Here is a 25,747-nt window from a genome sequence, read left to right on the forward strand (position 1 = left end):
GGGAGAACAGTACTAAAATTCAGGGGCAGACCCTCAGCAAGAATAAAGTGGCACTGAACTCTAAGAGGCTGTGCTAATTTAAAGCAATTCAATCCATTCCCTGTCATCAGGGGAAGTGGACACTAACTCGTAACTAACATAACTAAATAAGAATGCATATGTCAAAAATTGGAAATTAAATAAAATAAACTTGCATATGTTACACAGCTATTGCAATGCTTACTCCCAAGAAGTGCTGCCAAAGATTAATTACACAAAAAAATAAACTGAACATTAGGGAACTAGAGATTTTAGGAACATATTAAAGTAAGCAGTCACCAGTGCTTTTAAAAAGGTTTCTCCCTTTCTCATAATTTGAAAAAGAGTTTTAAGGGAGTTAGACAGTTGTAGAAAATACCAGACTTGATAGTTATACTCAGAAAACAACCTTCATTCACAGACACACAGACTGGGTAGTTGCAATGTGAGCACTATTCACATGTTACTGTTCTCCTTTGCTTCAGACTTAGGGCTTTGAAGCATGAGATGGAATGTGCCTCTATGAAGCTGTCTGCAGATGCATGTGAATTTTTTTTCTCGGCCTACTATATCTAGGTCTACTTTTGTGGAAAGGTCTGTGTTATGGTTTCCTTAAACAGATATGATGGCAATCCTCATGCCTTAAAGAATGTTTTTCCAGGCTATTCTAGAGAACAGCCTTCTACTAATGCCATTGCATTTAACTCAATAGTTTAACCTACCTTTGGACTGAAGGGAATGCCACAACATACCTCATATTCATAACTGTTTCCACCTGGAACACTAACACATTATGAATACAGAGCTATGGCATACTCCACAATGCCCCATGGTCATAAGAAGCTACCATGACTCAAGTGCTGAGCAAAAAATGTCTCTTAATCCTGCTGGCCTCATATAAAAGTTAATCCTGAGTGCCAAACTTCTGCAAAACTCTTCCACTCAATTCCTCATGCACGCAGAGACATACACCTGCTTTGACAATCCTATAAATGATCCAAACTGGGCTCCTAGAGCCTCTTTTTGATCTGCCAATCTCTAGCTTTACGCCTATTCATAACTAGTTTTTCCTTGCTTACCTATTGAAACTGGAACAAAACATGAAAAGGTCATGTTTTCAGAACTGTTTCTCCATGAAAGACCCAAAATATCTCTGTCAATGAACAGCAGTGTGCGGTTCCTTCTCACTGTACCGGCATGTAAATTCCCTGAGGATAACTCAAGAAACAAGAGCTGCTTCCCTCATGAAGTTCCAGTGTGCCAATCCTCTGTAAAGAACACACTGGAAAAATACCTGACTGTCTGTAACTAGTAAATTGGAAGGGAGTGTGTATTATATGGTAAACTAATCAAAAAGGGCACTAGAACTAAATCCTTGAAGTGGCTAGGAATATTGATGAAATCACATAACTGGTTTTTGCTGCTTCTTTGAAGAGACATGACAGTTTTTCAGGGCTTAACCTGACACTGAGCTCCTCAATTTCGTACAAAGTTGTTAATAGCACTAGAAAATCACTTACACTTTTGGCAGATAAGCTGTGTAATATCGACACAGAGGCAGTGTGCTTAAACACAAAAATGTTTGGGAAAATCCTGCGGTGGCTGGTTGTTGATTGGCTTCTCTTGCCTAGTCTGGAAACACAAGAAGTTCTCCAATTCAGTTAGATTTAGACAAAAGTAATTTTTTTATTGACCTTTCTGTCAATGTCTGCTTTTCACAACCTGCCTCTCTTGGGCATACTAAGCAAGACTTTTTAGATACTCAGAAAAGGCTTTTCAAAAAACAACCTCCCACCCCAGTAAGCTCTAGGGATGAAGAGATGCCTTCAGAAAGTTGCAAGGTAGAAATCAGCACTCAGGTTATGAATGTGGCCTTCTCTATCAGGAGCCTGAAAAAGAGAAGAGGCAATAACAGGATCAGGGCCAGGATCAGGAACCGACTTCCAGACAGTCCCTCTGTCAGCTACATTCAGTCAAGTCTGGATGCAGCAAAGAATTTGCTCCTTTCAATTTACTCCTGGAGCCTGAAAATTACAAAGTGCCAAAGAGTGAAACAACCTAAGTGTCAGCAGCTCACAAGTCATCTGGTTTTCTGGAAAAGAACTTGGAAATACAAGATGATGAGTGTACAGACTGTCCCATTCACGAGGCTTGGGGAGGCTCTTATGCTTTTTGTTGCCCCAGCATCGATCTACAGCAAACCTAATGAAGTCAGTGCCACACTGTAAAAACAGATGTAAAAACAAGTCCTCCTGCTTTCATGGCATGAACCAGTAAAATCTGTTCAGAAAAGGAGCCCACCGGAATGTACGGAGCCTGCAGGCTTAAAAGGATAAATCTGTTGATTTTATGCTGATTTATCCCACCAAACTTTATAGTGCCAAAGTCTAAAATTTAGGAGCCTGGCTCTGAAAAACAAGGAAAATAACACCTGACAGCTTCTCTGACAAACGTCCTGAGTATAGCGCTCTTTCACAGTGCAAATTTAGAAGCATTAGGAACAGAGCATGCACACTCTCTTCGAATGCTCTTCAACTTGGCCAGCCTTACCTTTGTTCTCAGCTGCTGATCTAAAATAACTTGTAATAATCTATACAGTACAGGGGTTATTAACTACTACAGTCACACTGTTTCTGAAGAGCAAGGCTCTCCTGCCCCTATCTCTTCTACAAGGATAACAACAGCACTCCAGCAAACAGAATGGTTTGAATAAGAGAGCACAATTTTAAACAAATTCCTGCTGCACTGTATTACTCTCTGCAACAGATGGATGAGAAATCATTTCACTGAACATAATTTATTTCACAAACTCAAGGGTATAAGCAATGCTCTTGTGCCTCTTCAGCTGTAAGGCTCATCTCTCTCTGGATAATGATATATACAGATACATTATTTTTGTGGGGGAGAAACTTGATTAGAAATTAGAAAATGCATTCTTACCTGTGAATGGAACAGACAGAGGATTCTGGCCCTTAAGGTAGTGGACCAAAATCCAAAATACAGCTTTTAAAGACTAGCAGTGCAGACACATTATAACACAGAATATTGGTCAGGTTTTGACGTCACTTAAGTCTGGGTAGAAAGAAATAACTGACAGGTACAGATCCCATTTTGCTGATCTCTTCTGCAGGCATTTGAGGAAGAAAAGATTTTTGTTGCGAGGTAGAGGGGTAAGTATTTCTGTTGTAAACCAAGGCTGAACCTGATAAATTTCAAGCCATATGTCTTCTGGTATATACAAAAAAAAGGGACTTTCATATTTTCAGTGTTAATGCTGCAACCTGTAAAGTGACTGGCTGGCAAACAGGATAGTCCTGAGAGAAAACAAGGATGACAATCACTGTATCTACTACTTCCCCTGTCTCTGTAGGGCTGAAGACACGTTATCAAGAGGTCTTGGCAAGAAGGGAGCTCTAATAAGACATGCCATTATTGCACAGAAAAGGTCCCCTGGAAAAGGGCATGTCCTTGGACCTGTGGGAACTGGGTCCTACCATCTCTCTGGAAAGAGAGGGCAAATCCTAGTTAAACAGCTATTGTCTCTCTCAAACTAAAATAGTGGTTCACATAAAAAAGGAAATGGAAGATGGCTTCTCACTATAAAGGGAAAATGATGTCCGGAAAAAAGGACTGTTAACTCAGGGTACTCTTTTAAAGTGGAAATACTGTCTGGTGATTGGAGTCACTAAAGTTTATTTATACTGTTCAAGATGAAGATACTCAAGCTAGCTCTACATGAGTCTGGGTGATAAAACCAAATGTTTTCTGACTTACGTTCTTGTTGAGAAGCTCCATGCTGCCTTTCACATTTCTAACAAACCCCACACAAATGTGGATTTCTGTCCTGGGTCAGTCTCTGGGGAAGGTTGGGGAAAGTTCCTCATGTGGCCTTGGAAACAGTCTCTCTCTGCTCCATTTCCCCATATTTAGTACAGGAGTACTAGTACTAAGTTAACTTACAGAAAAATATAGGAGGAAAAAATGTGCTCATGACTATGAGGGGTCAGATACTATACTAAGGAGGTAAATATACAATCAGTCTGGATTTTAGCTGATTAAAGAGTACACTTCATCTTGGAAGCAATAGTGTTACTGAACTTTACACGGGAGGCTTTGAAGTGAAATCACCATTTGTTTCTCCACTGCTCTTTTAAACAGATCCTTTTTTTCTGCCTTGCCCTGGCAGATGTCAGCAGTGACTTGTCCTTGCTTGTGACTTCACCGCACACCTGAATTAGTTTTTGCTTGGAGTATCATTAGCAGTGCAATAGCAGCAGCACAGACCTCACAGACTGCTAAAGTCAGCAGAGGAGATGAGTAAATATTCACGTGGTTAGGCTGTGCGGAACTTCATGCTGTCACAGCTCCACGGCTGTCTGTACCAAGCCAGCTACTTTTAAGCCATACTGGGTGTATGCACACTAGGTATAGCCTGTGACAGAAGTTGAAGATTAGTAAAAGCCAAATTCCATACTGATTTACAACCTATGCAGTGCCACCAACAGAAGAAATTGCCTTGTATTGTTTAATTTGAGCCTCTGAACACACGTAGAATGGACATGCTTGGGAATGAAAGGAAACGTGTTTTGTTCCCCTGCCACTCTTTTAATTGGCAATTTGCGATATAAGTCACAAGAATAATGACAGATGTGATTCTTTCCCTACATTCAATTTTCTTAGCCAATAACTAGGGAAATAATAAACCAAATTCTACTTCAAGTTACACTTGGTGCAATCTCATTAGGTTGAATTATATTAAAGAACAAGTTCCTGTAAAGCAGCCACTCTGCAAGCTAAGAATTAAGACCCAAGATTCTAAAGGCTCTACGGTTTTAATTTTTTTTTCCTCCAAGCGTTGTATTTTGGAAGTAATTACTGCAGCTCAGAAGTTTCTAGAACGAATTAACTATTCATTTCTGTTCTTATAATTTCCCCCCCTTTTTCTATTTTCCAAAATATAGCACAAAATCACCTTCCCTTTCCATTTGTTTTCTTTCTCGCCATGCTCCCATTATGGCTTTTCATTTCTTTTCCCCATTCTGCCTCTCCTTCATCATTCCTGCCTTCACTGTTTCTCTCTTCAGATTCTGCTACCCAACCTGCTGTGCAATTGTAGCTTGCGCCCTTTTGGATTCAGCTTCTCAAAGGTGAGAAGAGAGAAATTCCCAAGTGTGGGATACATTTCACCCACCTTCAGGTATTGAAGAGCTGAGCCTGTAGCTGATGATACTTTCAGAAATCCAGTTATCATCCATAGAAGAGAAATGAGCACCTCTAATGGGTGATTTCTCCTATCATTAAAAAGACATCTAATGAATTGCCTTCTGCACCATGCTACTGCTACTACCTAATCTGTGGGTAAATATAGCTGAGACAAATTCTCAAGCTGCCCAAGTTTGACACTGAGAAGCTCTTGTTGCTTTGCATAGCTCTAAGGAAAAAAAGGAGAGACTGCAGCAGTTCTTTTGCTGACAGCTGATAGATTGCCGAGCACCACACAGTAATAGCAGTAAAATGGAAGAAGACAGATGGGTCAGTTTAAAATTCCCCAAATTAAGTACAACTGCAAAAGGTGTAAAATGCATTTCATTTCTATCTGTAATCAAGGGGAAAACACCTAAAAGGAAGAAAATCAGAATTTAGCCACATTTTTAGCAACAGCTAGATCTTGGTTATTCAGTTAACTCACCCAGATAGTAACAACTACGAAAGGTATTAGAAAGGTTCTGCATTTTAACCCTTAATTCAGAACTGAAATTGGAGAAAAAATTGGAAAAAGAAGAAGAGTCAAAACTCAGAGACACTGAATTGCTTAGAAGAGACTGGACTGTTCATAACCACAACAGAGTGTTCTTTTGTACACAACTGGACCCCAAAAGAAGACCATTTGGCAAAGCGGTTCAAATTGGCAAAACAAAGGCATCAATCCCATTCCAGAATGACACTTGAGAAGGGTATATATGGTAAGCATAATAGACCATCCGAACTGCTACAGGAGCTGAGAGGACACAAAGTGCTTACCATCTGTCCTTGATACTATTGGGTAGCTGGTATCAGCTAGACACTTAGTATATGGTTGGGTGAAGACTTTTTGAAGGGCACTTTAAAATATTTACATGAGCAAAACCTTCAGGAGGTTATTTTTCTCCACCTTCCTTCCAAAGCTAAACAGATGGTGAATGCTTCTTAGCTAAATATTCTGCCAAACACTCTGGCAAAGTAACCTGATACATCACAACAGATCTTTCCCTTCTCCCCATGCACTCTTCCACCAGATCCTGAAGAACAAAATGCCAAAAGCAGCCTCTCTAGCTAACAGACAGCTTGAGGACGGAGCTTCCTACACTACCCATAGTTGGATGTACGTTTTTTATATTGCAAATAAATTCTGTCTTGGCGCAACAGAACAGATGCACATTAGAAGTTTATACTGCAAAGGGAGAACATAAAACAAGGATTAACAGTATGCTCTTCATTTAAGATTTTTTTGATTTCAGCAGTCTGCTGGCTTGGCTAAGAGGGTGCACAAATTAGAATAACCCAGAGCCCAAAGCTACAAACAGAACTACGTGCTATTTACTACTGTGAGAAGTTCAAGTGATGTCAAGGTGACTTTTGCATCGTGAACCTGCTATCACAATGAGGCCTGACGAGTATATATTCAGGCACTGGGCTTTGAGGCCCTGTTGATTTTTTTTTCTTTGTTTTTGCCTATGTATGAGGTGTAGGTAGCCAGATGCTGGCAGCAGGGGGACTGTAGGGATGGCTTCTTTGAGAAGAGACTGGGGGCTGCCCTGTGCCAGACATAGCCATTTCCAGCCACCTCCAACAGACCCATCACAGGACACAGCTGAGCCTGTCTGTGAAGCTGGTAGCACCTCTGTGAAAACATATTTAAGGACAGGCAGAGGAGGAAGGGAAAAAGAATAAGAAACAGCAGAGGGAACACCAAGGTCAGAGGAGGAGAAGGTGCTCCGTGGCGGAGCAGGTATGGCCATGCAGCCCATGGAGGACTTGTACCAGAACAGGTGGATATTCCTGAAGGAACAGTGTCCTGTAGAGAGCCCGTGCTGGAGCAGAGGAAAAGTGTGAGAAGAAAGAAACAGCAGAGAGAAACTGCTATGTACTGACTGTAACCAACACTCCAACTTTCATGGCCCATAGCCTGACTGAAGGAACTGAGCATAATCTGGAGAAATAACAGGGAGGGAGGAGAGGAGCCTGGAGTAAAGTTGAGCCTGAGAAAGGGCAGAGGAAAGGTGTTTTCCCTATGTGTTTTAATGTTTGTCTTTTTGTTTCCTGCTACCTAAATCAGTAATTAAATATTTCTTTTAAACATCTATAAATTAAGTTAAATTCCCGAAGCTGAGTCTGTTTTGCCAACAACAGCAATGGGTAAGTGATCTCCCTGTCTTTATCCTGAGTGCAGCTTGGTACTTGAATGCTGGAAGGCATCTCCTGTGAGGAGCAGCAGAGGACTCTGGGTTTGTCTAATTTGGAGAAGAGGAGGCTAAGAGGCGACCTCACTGCTCTCTACAGCTTTCTGAAGAAGGGAAGTGGAAAGGGAGGTGCTGATCTCTTCTCCCTGGTACCCTGTGCTAGGACAGATGAGAATGGCTCAAAGCTGTGTCAGGGAAGGTTCAGACTTGACATGTGGAAGCATTTCTTTACTGAGAGGATGGTCAAACACTGGAACAGTCTTCCTAAAGAGGTTGTGGATGCCCCAAGCCTGTCAGTGTTTAAGAGGCATTTGGACAATGCCCTTAAAAACATGCTTTAACTTGGTCAGCCTTGAATTGATCAAGCTGTTGGACTAGATGATCATTGTAGGTCCCTTCCAACTGAATTTCCTTTTCCTTTCCCTTTCTTTTTTTCTTTTTCTTTTCTTTTTTTGTCCCCCTTGTCTTGCTGGGGGTGGGGAGGAGTGAGTGAGTGGCTGGGTGGGAGTTTGGCTACCAGCCAGGACCAACCCACCACAGCCTTCAAATATGCTGAGATTACAAGGGTTTTGGTGTTTTTTGGTTGGTGGGTTGGTTGGTTTTTTTCACAGCTGCTTATTCAGAGCTTTTCTAGAGCTGCTGTTCTTTGGTTTTTCATCTTTATTATCTTAGAATCATCCAGTTCAGGTTTGCCAGTGGATGGTCTCTTCAGAACAAAGTAATGCAGCTAGGAAGTATGTTAAGGGCTGGCTGATGGTCTTTTCTGTTGGACACGTCATAGGAAGGAACTTCTGCCAGGGAAGGATTTTCCCATCACAAAAATCCTCACCAGATCTGCGTTTATGGCTAAAATGCTGGTACCACATGCTGTCTTTTGCCTCCAGGAAGGTAGCAACAGCAGGAGTATGCTACAAGGACTCTAGGATGGTAACTTTCCCTGATAACTCGGGCAGAGATCTCCAGGCAGTTGAATAGCACATTTTTTATCAACTTTCTACCCTGAGCTTGTGTACAGTGTGTGGTGCCCACCTATACACTGAGAATCACTCTGCCTCTTTTACTTTTTAATGGGAAATCACATAAACAACAGAAAATGTTCAAACCCATGGGTTCTCTGCCTGAGGAGAAAATAAAAACAGTGTTCCCTATGTTCCTTCTAGCAAGTTCACTAGATGCCACAGTCCTGCCTTTGCTACTTGCATTTATTCGAACAGGTTACAAGAAGGCTCAAGTGAGTGCAATTTTTCATGAAGCAGTTGAGCAAATGCACACTTGTTTTGGGCCGCTGGCCCATCTGCTCTGCATTCTTTATACAATGGCATTGCAGCATATAAATCAACAGTGCTTGAAAGTGGTTTAAAATCTGCTTGCACTCCCACTGTCTACATCTTGAGATCAGTTTTATTACTATCAATCACAGTTGTTATGATTATATTTTTTCCTGTGCGCCATAAGCCATACTACTAAATTCCCACCCATTAGATTTGGAAGTTATTGAGACAGAGAAGAATTTATCCTCCCCGACAGCCATCATAACTCTTTTTCCAGCATTCTGAATAAATGGTCAGCCTTTTGTTCTCTCTGAGCTACTACAACAGTAGAAAAGGGATGAAGATCTTCCTCTGTTACCCACTTGTGGGCAAAATCCTGGCAGGAATATGCAGAGCCCCAGGGTTTCTATTTCAGCAATCCCCAGGAACAGTATGATTTTTAGGGCACCCCTGGCAACTAATGCATATGTTGGAGCATTCATGCCTCAGTTACACCAGGGACAAAAAGACTGGTTGTCTTGTTACTGGGGGAGATGCAAAGAGTTTCGTCCTTCTGTCTTGCCCCTGCTGACTGTGCCACATGCTGAGAACACTCCTTGTGACACAAGGATGCAGTCCCCTAGGAGTATTCCAATTGCGCGAAGTATATATATCCTGCACCTTAATTTCTTCTATTTATTTCAGTTCCAAAGAAAGTGTGAAAGAGTGTCTTAGAATAAATGTTCACATGGTGCACTCACTACTTGCACAGAGCAGTCAAGAAGGATTACAGACTTTGAAGGCCATACAGACAATTAGGAACCTAGCTCCCAGTGAACTCAAGCGAGACCTCTGCACCTAATTGTTGTTAACAAGGAACCTGCAAACTCTGCCAATTAATCCTTAAATCCATAAACATCACGGTGAGTTAGGCTAAAAAAAAAAAAATACATGAAGGAAATCAGATTAGGTAAATATCCTAATGTCACCAGGAGGTGGTATCATTATTATTACTATCTATTAATTACTACTATCATTATTATTTACTATGGCCATCTGGGATGGAGGATCCATTACATTGGTCACCTGGAGAAAATACAGTCTTTTTTCTGAAGGACCACTATTTACATAACAAACTGTATTCTCCAAGTATTCTACTCAGAATCTGAGTAGACCAAACATAAGGATAAATAGATGATAGTCTGAACAACATCCAAAGGCCTGTTACACATGTTGTATGGCAGCTGGTCCCCTTGATTTTAAAAGACATGTTGTCACCAAATGTTGAATGAATGTCTCAGAGTCCTGGTCTTTTCCCTAAGAGCAAGTCCTTACAGAACAACAGAGCATTATGTGAGAGACCTCTAAACCAGCTCCAAAGAAATTGGGATGTGAACACTGCACAATACCTTGTTGTGCAGAGATGACCCTTTGGGCACTGGAAACTGCAAAGCTGCATCAGTAGAGCTACAGTGCTTTCATTCCTATTATTTGGTCATTCGGAAGCATTTATGCTGTCTCTGCACTACGTGGTGCAAACATAATCTGGTTCTTTACTCTTTTCAAAGCATTTGAAAGTCCAGGACTCTGTTTCTTCCCTGCTTGTACCCAACACAGGGAATTTAGCCACTTGTCTCTTTTCTCACATATGGCTTCTTCCTGTGACCATACCACATGGAGCTCCCAGTAGTTTCAATAATTATTTAGTTTGTATATGGTCATTTCCTCCATCATCCACCATCCTGAGTCACATGCAAAGGACTGGGAGCAGACTCGTGCTCCGTATTTGCAAAGGTTCAACAGTAGCTGTGCAGGTGGTGGAAAATTAAGTGACTGGCAATTAAGAAGTACAGAAAACTAGAGCAAGTTTTAAAATCTCAATTGGAACATAAAAAGATGACGCTACCATGGTCTAAGCTACCTACCCACAGAAGATATTTTTGAATGTAGATCAGTGTCAGGAAAAAAAAAAGATATAACAAAATCTCTGGTTGCAAATTGATGTCACATCAGAGCAGAAGTGAATTGGTAATCGTGAGCTGTGATAGTAATTATCCATTGGATTCATTTACTTAGGGATCTAGGGATTTCCTTAAGCTGTGTCCAGCTGTCTTTGTAACAGATGTACTACAGACTGAAGAGGAGCTGGTGGCTGAGTGCAGAAAGTATTGCTGGCATTCTTCATCTTGCACAAGTTTCAGACTTGGATGTCATTAGTCCTAATGTTTCATGCCATCCTTAAAGACAGGAAAGTGTGGGAGGGGTTCACCCGCTCTCTGTGCATAGATGTTGACGAACAAAACTTTCCAGTCTAACCAGCAGGTCACACTGATCACTTCCCAAACTGCACTGTTTGGCCTTTAGGTGCCTCTTTAAGAGTACGTAAGGTTTTTGCTTGCTCAAAAAGCGTAGTCACCACAGATTTAAGAAATCACAGATAAAGATACTGGGTTTCTTCACCACTATTGGCTCTCATGATATCCAAATCCATTCCCATCAGGGCCCCATCTCCACTTTCATAGCATTTTTGGGGAGCTCCAAGAAAAATCAAAACTGAGCACAGATAAGGAAAAAATATAATAGAGTTAAAATCCTCCTCCAAGCACTTTCCATGAATCGGGAGCCTGACAGCTGCAATTAGACTGAAGGTCAGTAGCAGATTTGATACTCCCTGGTGACCGATTTATACCAGGCAGATGACAGTACAGTTTCTAAGGTTTATCACGTTAAATCTCCGTTTTCACAAACACATCTAAATACAGAAATTAGATGAGCTAAAAATACTACAGAAACAAGGGTTATGAACGAAAGCAAAAGGGCTACCAACAAGTTAGTTAGCTCTACAGCAATAGCTTCAACCATGCCATTGCCCTGGGTAACTGACCTGTCTTGCTTTCTGAGGCAACAGCTCACTGAGGCGAGAAATGTAATGTTTTCATACAGTTTTTCTGCTAAATGATGAAGCTGAGACTGGAGAACGTTAAAAGCAGACAATTTTTTTTTTTTTTTACACCTAGGCAAACCAATCCAAAGCTACCTTACAAAACCAGAAGAATATAGCATTGAAGAGGGCTAAGGTTTCACCTAAATGAACAGGTCAAACTGGCAAACACATAGGAGAAATCCATTGGATGGGCACATCAGCACTGCCAGTGGCACAAGTCGCTAGATCAGATAGTCTGGATTACAGAAATACTATTTTCATGCATGTGTTAGTATTTTCAAGATGTGTTTATGTGCTTCAATGATGCAGAATTTAATGGTAAACCAATAAAGTTCAGTTATGGTGTTGGGGTTTTTAAAATTTTTTAATCTTATGTGGCTTTTAAATTATGTGACAGAACTGCCTGCAAAATGCTGTGGTCATGGAGGCCAGTGTTTTGTCTGTTGCAGAGGAAAAATTAAGGTAGGTTTTCCAGGAATTTGCTTCCCCATAAAGTATGTCGCAGCTGTAGAGAGCCTTGAGAACAGCTGTTCTGTGAAGCTGAGTTTTGACCTTATATGCAAAATACGACAAAAATTTCACAGAGCTGTTTTACTCCATATTCTTTATGAAAGAGTACCGCATCTGACACAGGGTAAGAAACTGTTGACTTGCAAGTTTAAGTAAAAACTGCCTTTCTATTAATGGCTTATCCAGTCCTTAGTATAACAGATCCTTACTCAGGATGGTGGTTTTAGGTGCTGCGGTAAGGCAAAGGAAAAATGAAAATAATGAAACCTTGTAATTTACACTCCGATCAGCTAATGATGCCGCATACCCATGACAAACCAGGTTGTGAAATGACATGATTCAATCCAGGCCAGCAATCTCAGAATTAGATACTATGGGAGATTTTCTAATCTCTGCCACTCACTCACTCCATGTGCCTAGAGATGTTGCCCCTTACCTGTCTTTTGGGTAATTATAAAGTGGAAGTACTGTCACTTATTTCATTTTTAGCTCTACAGAGGAGCAACAGATCAGAAAGGTGCTGCTAGAATTATTTTTCCCCTTGAGTAGTTGTGACTCATAAATGACGAAACATGAAATGGAGAACAGGAGTACAGATTGAGTTGATTTAATAATGCTTTTGTACAAGGTGAGCTTACTTCCCTTCCCCTCCCCTCCCCCCCCGCCTTTTTTTTTAGGTCTGCTATATAGGAAAATCCTGAAATTGGAACTGTGCATGAGGAAGTGCAGAAGGAGCAGTCCTGAAGGCCCCCCCCACTACCTCTGTACTCACTACCAAAGAGAGACTTGAGTCAAGCTTCAATATATGGTCATTTGTTTTCTGTGAAAACTTTTTTTTAATATTAAACTGTCATGGTTTAACCCCAGCCAGCAACTAAGCACCACGGAGCCGCTCACTCACTCCCCCCTGCCCCCCAGTGGGATGGGGGAGAAAATCGGGGAAAAGAAGTAAAACTTGTGGGTTGAGATAATAACAGCTTAATAGAACAGAAAATAAGAAACTAATAATGATAATGATAACACTAATAAAATGACAACAGTAATAATAAAAGGACTGGAATGTACAAATGATGCATAGTGCAATTGCTCACCACCCACCGATCGACACCCAGTTATTCCCCTAGCGGTGATCCCCCTGCCCCACTCCCCCCAGTTTATATACTAGATGTGACGTCACATGGTATGGAATACCCCGTTGGCCAGTTTGGGTCAGCTGCCCTGACTGTGTCCCCTCCCAACTTCTTGTGCCCCTCCAGCTTTCTTGCTGGCTGGGCATGAGAAGCTGAAAAATCCTTGACTTGAGACTAAACATTACTTAGCAACAACTGAAAACATCAGTGTGTTATCAACATTCTTCGCATACTGAACTCAAAACATAGCACTGTACCAGCTACTAGGAAGACAATTAACTCTATCCCAGCTGAAACCAGGACATAAACGTACATTCTTTGGCAGGCAAGTTGAGTACAGGAGTTTCGTGAAATGAGTGCAAAAGAAAGATCATTTAAAAATAAACACACACTAGGTGATCTCAATTTAAAATTGAGCAGTATTCATATCAAGGAATCTGATCTTTGTGTAAGTAATAAACCAATTAAAGACAATGCAATTCCCCAGGGAAAATGGCATGTCATTTCATAGGAAAGGCTCCCTGAGGCCACAACAATAAAAGCACGGCTGCACCTTGGCTGTGCATTCCTCCCATGTCACCATCTCTCTGCTTCCATAAAGGAAACTAAAGCCTGGTTATGGCATGCAAGACAACATGTAGGGCCAGACCCAGAGCTACAGCAAATCAGAATATATCCACTGATTTAATGACAATATCTTAATTAGGCAGGCTAATGTTTTGGACTTTGAGATTCTTTTAATTGCTTTGGGAGCCAGCAAAGGTCTGGCCTGCATAGTAAAGACATCACTTTCCTCTGAGGAGCCTGCCAAAAGTAGAAAGTTGGTGGCTGTTCTTTATTTTCCATGCACTCCTTACATTCTCTACTACAAAGATTAGATTCCCTCTTAGCATGTTTTCCTGAAACACTGTGCTTTCATGTATCCCAGAAGCGTTAATGAAGCAGTTGGGACTGCATTTGGAACAATTTACAGCGTTTTTCCTCATGTTTATCCATGTGAGAAGCAGCACTAGTAGTACTAGTAGTAATATAAAGGCTTACTTCCTATTTATTTTTAATGTAAATAAAAAGTGATAAAATAGAGTTATTTAAATTTTATTTATACTATATATTTATATTTATTTACATTATTATTTTATTCATATTACTTGGATAGTTCTAGAAGGCTGCTAACATTGTCTAATCAAGCCTTTTATGTAGGCCAAGCTTCCACTCATTCCTCAAAACTATTGACTGAGAAAAATCTTGGGGGGCTTACAAAATTTTAGATCACTCGCATATATGTTATTATTAATATTGTTTACAGGAACCTGCATCATTAATTTCCCAGCAATTTTATACAGAAGACAATTGTCTGCAGCAGAAGTCTCCCCTTGCAGGTCAACTGATAGTTACATTTAACAAGTATGATGGGTGGCCCGATGAGCAGATGGATAGCTGGATTTTAGTAAATCACCTGTAAAACTATCACTGAATTCTTCGAAACAAAGTAAATGAAGTTGGAATTCCAATCCCATTTAAAAAATCCACACAAAACACAACTGCACCAAGAGGGGGGAGAGAGAGGTCTGACTGCTAGAAAAGGGTTTTTTTCCACGGCTCGCTAGTAAAAGCCTAATCGTTGCACAAGTCAAGGGAAAAGTGTCATCGCTAAGCACACAAAACTGGTCATTTAGCACCTCTACACTTCACCTTGCATTTTCAGATAGCTCTAGTAACATCTTGCCTCCAAATCGCCCTTTCTCCACAGCTTACTTCCTAAGGGCACTGGGAAGAAAAGAGGTGCCGGTTCCAGGTCTGAAGATCCCAGGACCTAGCAGACTGCTTTCCAAAGTCTGCGCCCTGAGTTCTCAAATCCCATGCCCTCTGTAAAAGTATCTATTTCTTCCTACCACTAAAAGGCAAAGACAAATTCCTCAGGCAGAAGCACAGTAGAAGCGGGGTTCAGAGGCAGGAGGAAGAGCAGCATTCATGGAGATGCTAACGGGCTGTCCTCTCGCATCGCCACTTGACCTGAAGCAGCAGCAGCTAGAGGAGCCATGGAGCAGCCAGCTGACTAGCTAGATGAAAAAGTTGTTAACGACTGGCTTCAGCTTAAGGAAAGAACATCCGTACCTTGGGGAGAGAGAAGTCATGAAAGTCTCAGTTAGGCAAATGTTTAGTCACATGTTTAAGTGTACTTTCCTAAGAGGTGCTTTCAATTCAATTCTGGTGAGCAGAGGGATAGACAAACTCCTATGGTCACCCATCTGAAAAAAAGTAACCCGTGGCTTACTGCCCTGCAGCTGAACGGTGCAAAGAGTCAGCAAAGTGACCTTGCACCCGTCACTTGCCTGTGTCGTACGCAAACGCATGCCTCACAACTGAACTTGGAATATTAGGTGTCAAAGAGAAGTGGGTACAAGAATCAATGTATTCTGTAGTGCAGGCAACTGGGCCATTCATCTCTCCTCCTTCATCATGAAAAACAGAGGAGTCTTCTCCTCTCTGGTCATTAATTCATAGGTAAAGTCTCACAATCATCATCATATGTCTGATTTTATTACCCCAAATAAGTGCCTCCTACATGCCTTTCCCCACAGGTTCTAGCCTATAGATGTACAATTCCCAATGAAATTAATTAAAAATTAGTTTTGATAAAGTACAGTGACTGCATAAATAGATTGAACAGAATTTTCTCACTTGTCTTTCAGAGGGAGAGACACAATTTTGCTGCTCTTTTCTAAACAACCCACTTTCAGAGCTCACTAATGTATAAACCTTTGTGAATAGGAGAACTACTAAGCACTGCCTTGTGTTTAAGATACTTAGTCCAAATGTGGCTGCTGTAAGTGGACAATCATGGTCCTTCACGTGTTGACACCAGCAGAGACTGCTGAATTCTAAGCAATATAATAGAAATTTCAATAACCATCCAGTCATTTACTGCAGACAATAGTACAAATCTGCTCCCTCTACTAATGAAGACCTGTCATGGTGATGAGTCTGAGAATGAAGAGGCCAAAATATCTGCAACTTGTTTCAGCTAAGGTGGCAAGATCTGAATGTATTTTGGTACATGGCTACCTGAAAAACACTGCAGATAATGCAGAGATGTTCAAATGGTGGAAACTCTTTTGGACACAAGTGCAACATTATCAACTCACTATGTTCCCTGCTTAGCAGGCCATACAGAGCGCTGGCACAGCGGGTACTGCTGCCTAAGTCAAGGACACAATCACTGGGAGAGTGCCTGGGGATGCAGAGATTTTTCATGCACATGGTTCATTCTTGGCTCCTTACTAAATTTGAAGCCTGAGGCCCAGGCCCTTTTACAGCTTCACCACGTGCACCCTTACTAGCTCTGCTCAGCAATGTTCATACTATGACAGCCTGCAGCAGAACCTGAAGCCACCTCCTCCAAGCAGAATCTCTATGAGAAGGCAAACAGCATAAAAATTGCTTGCTGTTTCCTCTGCCTGGAAGGAGTCCTCTCTGTTTTTCTCTGTGAGAATAAAAAGACTTCATTATAGATGAGATAAGGATGAAGAAAAAGGCTTGAAGATAAGCAATGGACAGCTGTTTTAATATATTAAATCTGAATCGGTGCTACACCTTGCACAGCTCTTCTTTATGTTCGGTATCACACCATACCATAGTGCACTGACTCCCTCCCAGCCTGAACAACTGCTCTGGTGGAGAACCAAGGCTATTTTGAGCACTGGGATTTAGAAAGCAAATACTTCTGCTCTCTCCAAATCACTTGATCACTAATAATTAACTTTGGAATCACTACTACAAATGAACAGAAACATTTGAAATAGCCATAAATTAAAGCTTGAAATAGAAAAAGAAAATATAAAACCAAAACCACCCTGTTTCCATTTCAACTTGCATTTCATCTTAGCAGCTACACTGCTGTGGGTAGATACACCAGAGAGCCCCAGTCGTACCAGAACTAGTTTTACTAGATTATATAACCTGTTGCTTAGCTGACTGAACAAATCTGTAGAGGCATTTTCTAATATTTATAAAGGAAGGAGAATAAAAACTTTTCTTTCTCATATCCACCAATCCTCAGGACACTTTAATTATGTTTGCCCTTACTTTTTCATTTGCTGTTGTTACTAACTTACCCCCCATCCCAAACCAATTTGTGTAGTTACCTTGGTCAATGTGAAGAATGAACAAACCATAAGGCCAACCAGCATGTTCTGCCTGAAAAAAGACACATATATCTTTACCTGTGTCTCCCCTTGGATTTTTTTGCCTACGGTGTCTACCTTGTACCCACATTATGCTACTGTTCCAGTGATGTACTGTGTAGCAGTTCATTAGAGAGTGGGTAGAAAAAGGGCATGAAGACTCCACAGCTGAGCACGGTCCCCCTGCTACAAAAACAACAACACAGGCTGCCTTTCCCTCACCAGCAGTCCCATCAAGAGGTGATCTGCATGAGCACATAGGTCCACAAGAAGGAGCTGAAATTGTGGCAGAAGTACAATTTCTTTCCATTACACTTTAAAAAGTGCATCCAGAGGAAGTTACACCACTTGCTGACATTAGCACTTGAAAATTTTCTTTTTGGGTCATGTTAAATATAACACAACTGTGACTAACAGCATCAGTAAATTGGTAGGCCATTTTTCACCAACTTAGAGGTGGTTTTGTAGGCCTTGAGGATGCTAACTGAAACATACTGTCTGGATTCCTACCTGAAATAGTGCTTCCTTTTTTCCTCATCTGTACCTTATTGCAAATTGAATACCAGCCTAATGGTTTGTCAGGTCACACTGTCCTGCCATAAGGGGCATTGAATTTTGATTTGCATTCCACATTGACAGCCTTGTGACAGAGAGCTTACCATCTTGTGTTTCTAAAAATGTCTGTGAAACTCACAACTTAATTTGTTGCTATTTTTATTATGATTTTGTCTCATTACAGATAAGTTTTTCCTCCTCTTCCAGAAGCGGGGGAGGGAGAGGGCATTTTGCTAATGCCTTTTTTACTCTCAGGTTTTGCTAAGTTCAGCAGTCTTGCTGAAAGGCCTGATTTAGCTCTTAGTAAAATCAATGGACATGCCCCCATTTCTATTGATTGTTACAGAGACAGGCTAGAGTCACATTTGAAGGTGGTGAAGGTGTGTATTATACTTCTGCCTCATCAAGAAACACCATCTTGAAGAATATTAAACTTGTTTGAACCACACTGGATTTCAACTAAATAGTATTAAGAATTATTAGCTCAAACTTCTCTAAACAACCACAGAGCTGCTCTACTTTTCACTCTCCTCATGGGATACATGAAGTGGAATTTCATAGCCCCAGGCACCTGCAGAAGGCAGGTTTTAAGTTCACGTGTCCAAAAACGTCCATAGAGTTCTCAGTAATGTTAATACAACTATTACTTTATTATTACTTCCAATTTGCTAACTCTGAGTCCACCTGCACTCAAAATTCCCACAGCTTGCAATCCCACAAAATAAGCTGATTTTAGGATTCTTGACTGAGCTGTAAAACACCTGTTGATACTAGGTATTGCACAAAGCAAGAAGAAAGAACAGGGTGTATTCTTTGGTGGGTTCTTGTTTTATAAGCTGAACAGCTACTTTTAAAATCAGGTTCTCTTCGCTCCTCCTTTATGTCATTTTCCTGCTGGGCTTTTTCTTTTACTTGCCACATGTGGTATCATTTCATGACATTTTACTTAGGAAAGTTTTTCAGCAACTTTTCTAAGTTCTAGTTCCAAAGCAATCACAACTCCTTGCTTTCTAGCCTTTCTGTGCCACTAGCAGAAAAATACTGCTGTGTATTCTTGCCTCCTCTCCCCTCTTCCTGTTACCATCCAAGAGAGTTACAGTTGAATCACCATACTCTACTGAACATCAAGGCAAGCACTGTGTCATTGGTTTTTATTGCCACTGGTTACGAAAAAATCTGATTGATAAATTAATTTAATTCAGGCAGGAGAATCCCATCTGAATGTTGTATATTTCTTTTAAGTTTTTTTTGTCACTTCCTTCTGCCTGCTTTGCCCCCCCTTGACCCCCTTAGGAAAAATAAAGGTGATCCCTTTAGTAATGGAGCAGATCCCTGCACTGCTAATCAAATAGAATAATCACTTACATGATCTATAATGCAATATTAAAAGGGCCAATTAGATCATTACTCTCTAAGAGGGTAGACTTTCAGTTTGATGGCATTCTCCAGATCAGCAGGTTGTAAGACTAAATGAATTATTCATGTTAACAGAACAAGTCAGCTAAGGAGGGAAACGCATTATTTTCCTAAATGACCAACCTGAGCATTGTAGAAGCCAAAATTATTCATTCCCATTCAGAGACATGAATTTAAAACAAATAAAAGCAACCAGGGCCACTCTAAAAAGAAGCAGATAAATGAACAAGCAAGTCATTTTAAGCAGAAAAGAACCCAAGGCACTATTACTCTAGGTGACTGGAGTGCTGCAATCTCATAGGGAAGCTGACATCCTGATCAGAGAAAAAGCAGCAAGGGAGATCATGAAAGAAATTCATTACATGGTTGTGATAGTATCTCCTGAAGGGCTCCCCTAAATCGAAGTGTAATGTACTACTACACAGTTAAGGCATCCTCCCAGCCTCAGGTCTCTTCTTGCTTGTGTTTGCCATCCTTAAATTCTAAGTGGCTCTTACAAAAAAAAAAAGTTTCAGAGTTATGCATCTGTTTGTTAAAAAGTATGTGTTTTTACCACTGTCATGATAAGATTTGTCTCCAGGCAGGTCAAAGAAAGGAATGTATTAGCTACTGGGCACAGTGGTTATATAAATCAGGAAAAATTTGGGAAGAGTGAGAAAGAAAATGTCAGTCTCCCCACTGCAGGTGATGTCCAAACTGCCAGACATAGGGATGAGGGAAGCAAGCCTCACAAGGAGCTAGCCTAAGACTCAGCATTGCAGGAAACGTACAAAGTACCTTCACTCTGCCATTAATAATACCACCACAGGACTGATTCACAGCATCAGCTGGACACTGCAGCACTGGACTTTGCCGAAGTCTCATGATGCCCTGATGGATGATTGACGGAGGACAGGAGCTTAGACAATTCTGCTGGTTTGAAATGGAGACAGTGAAGCCTGTAAGTTGCCAGACATTAATGTCCGAGTTCAGAAGTTTAAAAGAATCACCACCTTTTTTAATCTCCCAATTCTATGCCTCATTTCTGTCATTACTATTTTTCCAGCCGTAAAGCTAACTTCTTCACTGTACAACCTCTTGGATCATTTCTATATGTCCTCTTAAAAACTCTCCTACATAAGTTTCTTCACTACTGTAGAACACTATTTTATACTTTAAAAGAGACATTAAAGGGATCTGCAAAAGATATCCTTTCGTCTTTTCCATCTTTTGCAATTCATAGAACAACTTCTGCTTAAAGCAGTTCAGTCCTCATATGCTCATATCTCTTGATCATCATCTCTGCTCTGTGCCTGATATTCTATAGTAGGTTACCACCTTCTGCTGCCATATTTCCAAACCTAAGTTGTGGGCATCTGCCTTCAGCCTCCTTCATGAACGCTTTATGAGGTTAAAAAAGCCTCATTTACATTTGGATTATTAATTGACATTTTTATCTGTCTCACATTGCAAACTGTCATTTCTTGCTGACTGTCTCTCTGACATCTTACTCAGCTAGCTTCAGCTCCTCTTCACCTACTATACACAAGCTCTTATTCATAAACATCCAAACAGTAACATGACAGTTGATAGAATTGCTCTCTTCACTAGGGATGACATGTGCGTCAGCACTGTAGGACTCAGAGACTTAAAGGCCAAAGGGAACTTTATAAGTAACCTGAATGATTGACCACACAGCAAAATAGTTGTCCAGAAGAAAAGAGTGCAAGAACAGCCGCTTCATATTTGTTCAAAGCCTGAGCCTAATATACTGTCTCCAACACTGGCCAAGTTTGAACATCCAGGGAGAAATACAAGAACCAGGCAAGTATACAAGATCATTCCCAGCAGTTTCTGCATTAGTCTACCACTGTGATTTTGACTAGCTTGAAAACCTTGCAATGTTGAGGGAAGGGCTATCTTCCCCTAATGGATGGTGTCATGACATCACTTAGGATTCTGGTTTTGTGACCTTGAATTTGAGAACATCTTTTCTAAGTGCTCTCAAAGAACAAGTACTTAATAACATTGTCATTTGCTGCTTTTTCTCTCAATCCTATCCTCTGGCCATAAGAATGACTGAGGTAACCAAGAATTCAATCTCCAGTGAGTATCTCCAGTAAGCCCTGGAGGTTTATGAAAAACATAGTGTAAATCAGAAAAGAAAATTAACTTAAATCAGAAAAGCAAATTAAATATAATTAAAGTACTGTCCTTGCAGTAGACTCCTCATTTTGATTCAGCTTCAAAGACTATTACTCCCCACATAATTAAAATGTGCAACCATGAAAGGACTTGTTTTTCATACAAGTGGCAATTCTTCAAATATCATTCCTATTCTATTGTATGGACACATACACCAGGACACACAGATAACATAAGGAATGCAGAGGACACCAGTGGCAATGAGCAAAGGTCTGAGCTTCCATAGATCCTACATTAATTTGGGCTACTGGTTTTGCAAAGAATAAATCTTTCAATTTGCTCATCTGATCACTCATGCACAGACCAGCAGAGACTATCAAAGAGGAGTGAAGACTTGAATCTTTCTGTCCTGTGCAGTGGAGAATAAAATTCTTCATGTTGCTCTCTAACTTTTGCCAACATATCAAACAAATACACCCAAGAAAATTCTGGGTAGAAGCCAGGATTCAAGCCAGACCCCCTCTGTGTAACTGCAAAGAGAAGATACGTGCATCATGAACAGAGCTGACTGGAAAAGGACGAATGTTTGCTAGGGGAGGTGGAAGGGCGTGTGGAGAAGAGGGAGGAAACTGTAACTCCCTTCGGTCAGTTTTGGCATTTAAAACTATCTTTTCTTTAGGGAAATATAAACTACGGCTCAATTCCACAGATGGTAACGTTGAGCACCAGCAGGGTTTTTAGGTATGTATTTTCAAAAGGCAATTATCAGGTGCCCAAGTTCCTTATGCAAATCGTGTCCAGAATGCATCTGAGGATGGGACAGCTGCTTTATACTCCAGTGATTAGAGGTCTTGCCCAAGAATTACCTCCTTTGCTTGAGGCAAGTCGAAACTTCCTTTCACCTCATAAGAAAGCAGACAAAACTGGGCAAAGACACTTCTTATCCCTACTTTAAAATCACATAACATTGTGCTGTTCTCTCTTATGAAGAGGTTTTGGCAGTCTTTGAATAAAATATGAGACAATGCTGGCACCACTGAAATAAAGCAAGTGAATACCTTTTTTTTACCTACTATATATAGTACATTGGATACTAATACATTCTTTTAAAAAGCACAGCCTGCTTTTTTATAATGTTCCCTCTGCACAAGGGCCATAGAGAATGTGAAATAATACGTTTCCCACTACTAAACAACAGCCTTTTAGCTCAAATGGCAGTAATACGTGCTTTTCAGCTTTTGATGTCCCTGATTCAATCCCAAGTCTGAGAACCAGTTGGAGCCCATCACACTACACATCACTTTTTTTTTTTTTTTTAAAGAGTTTTGGAACTGTCTGTAGTCAATATATAGAGACTTAAATATAGTTGTTGGCAGTTCTTTGGGCCATTAAAGGGTTTGCTCTGGAGAACAGTTTTCTCTTTCCCACTAGGCTCATTCAAAGATTATAATCCAAAAGAGAAACATCACTGGCTGTTGTATGATCAAATAAACTGAGGTAGAACACTACAAGAGACTATTCAGTTAATAATCCCTTTAGTAATGGAGATGTAAAAAATTTACTAACTTCTGAATGTCCCTTAAGAACAAGTGCAGCACCGTATCATAAAGGAAACAGCAAACTGAACTAGAGCTGCTGCTGCAGATACATCACCTCATGTTACAGCTCTTTGGAATACTCTGTTCAGTAGTGTGGACAGAAAGAAATTGTGTAGTGATACTTGAGTTGATTAGAGGGAAAGCTTTGGGGGTAATGGCACCCAGCAATCAACCAAATTCCTGATAGTTCCTTGGAATTTTGTGGGTCTCATAAATAGTGAGTGAATGGGAGAAGCAAACTTTCAGCACCTGTGTGAGATGAGATTTTCTTTGTGTCAACCTAAGCACACAAAACTCGGTGCTGGGTGCCACATCAACCTGTAAGAGGCACCTGGGAGAGACAGAAGTCCCCAGCTGGCAAGCTGTGTCTTGCCTCTCTGGTAAGCAACATCTCTTGATGACACTCTATCAGCATCCACACTTCTAGTATGGGAAAGAAAACTAGTATTTGAAATCATTGTCATTGCTGGCCCTGATCTAATCTATTCTGATGGTGGTGCAGTACCACTCCTTGTAGCATTTTCCTCTACGATGATTTCTCATCCTCTCATGACAGGCATTCCCTCCTTTTTATGGGCAAACAGTTCCACAACCTCAGAGATCCTAATGTCAGTACTATTTCCCTTATTCTTTCCATCCTGGATTTCATCCCAAACCTTTTGACACTCCCACAGATTGCAAGGACAAAGGAAAGGTTTGAGTGAGTTGGAACTGCAAGGAGCAGAGGAAATGGCTCAGAGGAAGCAACCCCAAAGGAAGAGAAGCAGCAGCTGTTGCCAGTGGGCAGTACTGTTCTGGAAAGATGTAGGCATTAGTAATGATTAGCCTGCAGCCATGAGCTTCTGACTCAGATTGGATTTGCACTGTGAAAACCCAAAAGAAAGGTAAATTTCCAGGCCTCTGTCTCTCATTTTTCCCTTAACATCTGTCACAACCTGCATGTACTCCAAGTATGTTCCCAGCAACTATGGACATTTCTGTCCTGTTTTTCACCGCTATGCCCTTGCTGTTCAGCATTCCATCCCCCAAACATTATAGCTACTTTTCCTTTAAGAAGACACAGGATCTACAGTATGGATAAAAACACAATGAATGTCTTGGGGAAGAACCACAGCAGCCACCTACTTTTTTCCCAGAAAAGCTGCAAAACAGATCCCCCACCTAAACCAACACATACTGCCATAATCTCTGCCTGGCTGATCCTGAGCTTCATCAGTGATCCACCCTGTAGGAACCTCCAAATTACAGAGGTAAAGGAGTTTTAGTTCAGACCATTTAGTAAGTGGTAACAGTGCAGTAAACATGCTTAGGACGTACACAGATGGCATCTGAAGTCAAACAAGTGAGTCCAGTGTTGGTCCATCTTCTTGAACCCTTTTTCTCCCTCTTCCATTCCCTCTATCTTCACCACCACAGGGTCTTTTTGTCCTAACATAAAACTTTCCCTTTTCAGTGATCTAAGAGAACAGGGAAGGAGGGAAATGGGGAAGGAACAGGTGAGAGGAATGCCTGAAAACCTGCAGAAAAATAGAGAACAGAAATAACAGGGAGACAGAAGACATGAGAAACAGAAGCAGAAGGAATATTGATCCTGGACTATATGGTCAAAAGGCCCTGCATCAGGCTTCAGAGGAGGGGAAATTGAGAACAAATGAGAGGTCAGTTAGAGAGGATGGCTCTGGGAGTTCTTGCAAGAAACTATGAGATCAAAGAAAGTAAAAAAATGGGATGAGGAACAGAAGTGGAAGAGCAGACTACAATGAGCCGAACAAGTGAGCTGAAAACAGAGTGATGGGAACTAACCTCAGAAGTCCTCTGAGAGGAAAATGTTAAGTGATTGGACTATGAGAATTAATCTAGCATGGGAAGTTTAATGAACAGAGTCTGAACTGTGTAAGCAAAGAGAATGGGACTAGAAGGAGGGGACGGGGCAGGGGACAGACCACACTAGGAGAGAACAGGGGAGAAGAGGACCAAGGTATGGCCAATTAACAACAAGGTTTGAGGCCATAGGGACAGTCCTCAGGTATTTAGAACTGGATACAAGATTCCTCAGTTTTGGTAGTCCCTTCCTGTATAAAGGAAACGTATACTTCATCCCTTGCTAGAGACAAACTTTTACTGTAACTGCAGGAGTAGAGGTACATGTAGAGACTCCTAGCAAATGGTTGTGTGGGTATTTCTGATAAAACAGAGAGAAATTTCTTATGTGGTTCGGGCTGAGGGTGTAATCTAGCAAATTATTCTTACAAGGTCATATGTGACATGAATTCTGTCACATCAAGATCCCCAACAGTAGGAAAGGTGAAGATTAAATTTCTTCATAGACATCAGACACGTGAGCACAAACACAGTGCAAATGTTGCAGAAATGATGAGTGTCTTGATCTGAAACCAACAAAAGGCTCTAACAAATGAGATAAATACAGGGAAATTCAGATTCCTCACCACTACCAAGTATCAATCAGCTGTTCTTTCAATATGCAAAGATTCTGAAGTGCACAAATACATTAGTGGTATCCCTGCCATCTAAAGGGACATGAAAGTAACTTCCTAGATACGGTTAGTTTTGTGTTTAAA

This window comes from Harpia harpyja, chromosome 1 (genome assembly GCF_026419915.1).
Source record: "Harpia harpyja isolate bHarHar1 chromosome 1, bHarHar1 primary haplotype, whole genome shotgun sequence".
NCBI classification, from domain to species: domain Eukaryota; kingdom Metazoa; phylum Chordata; class Aves; order Accipitriformes; family Accipitridae; genus Harpia; species Harpia harpyja.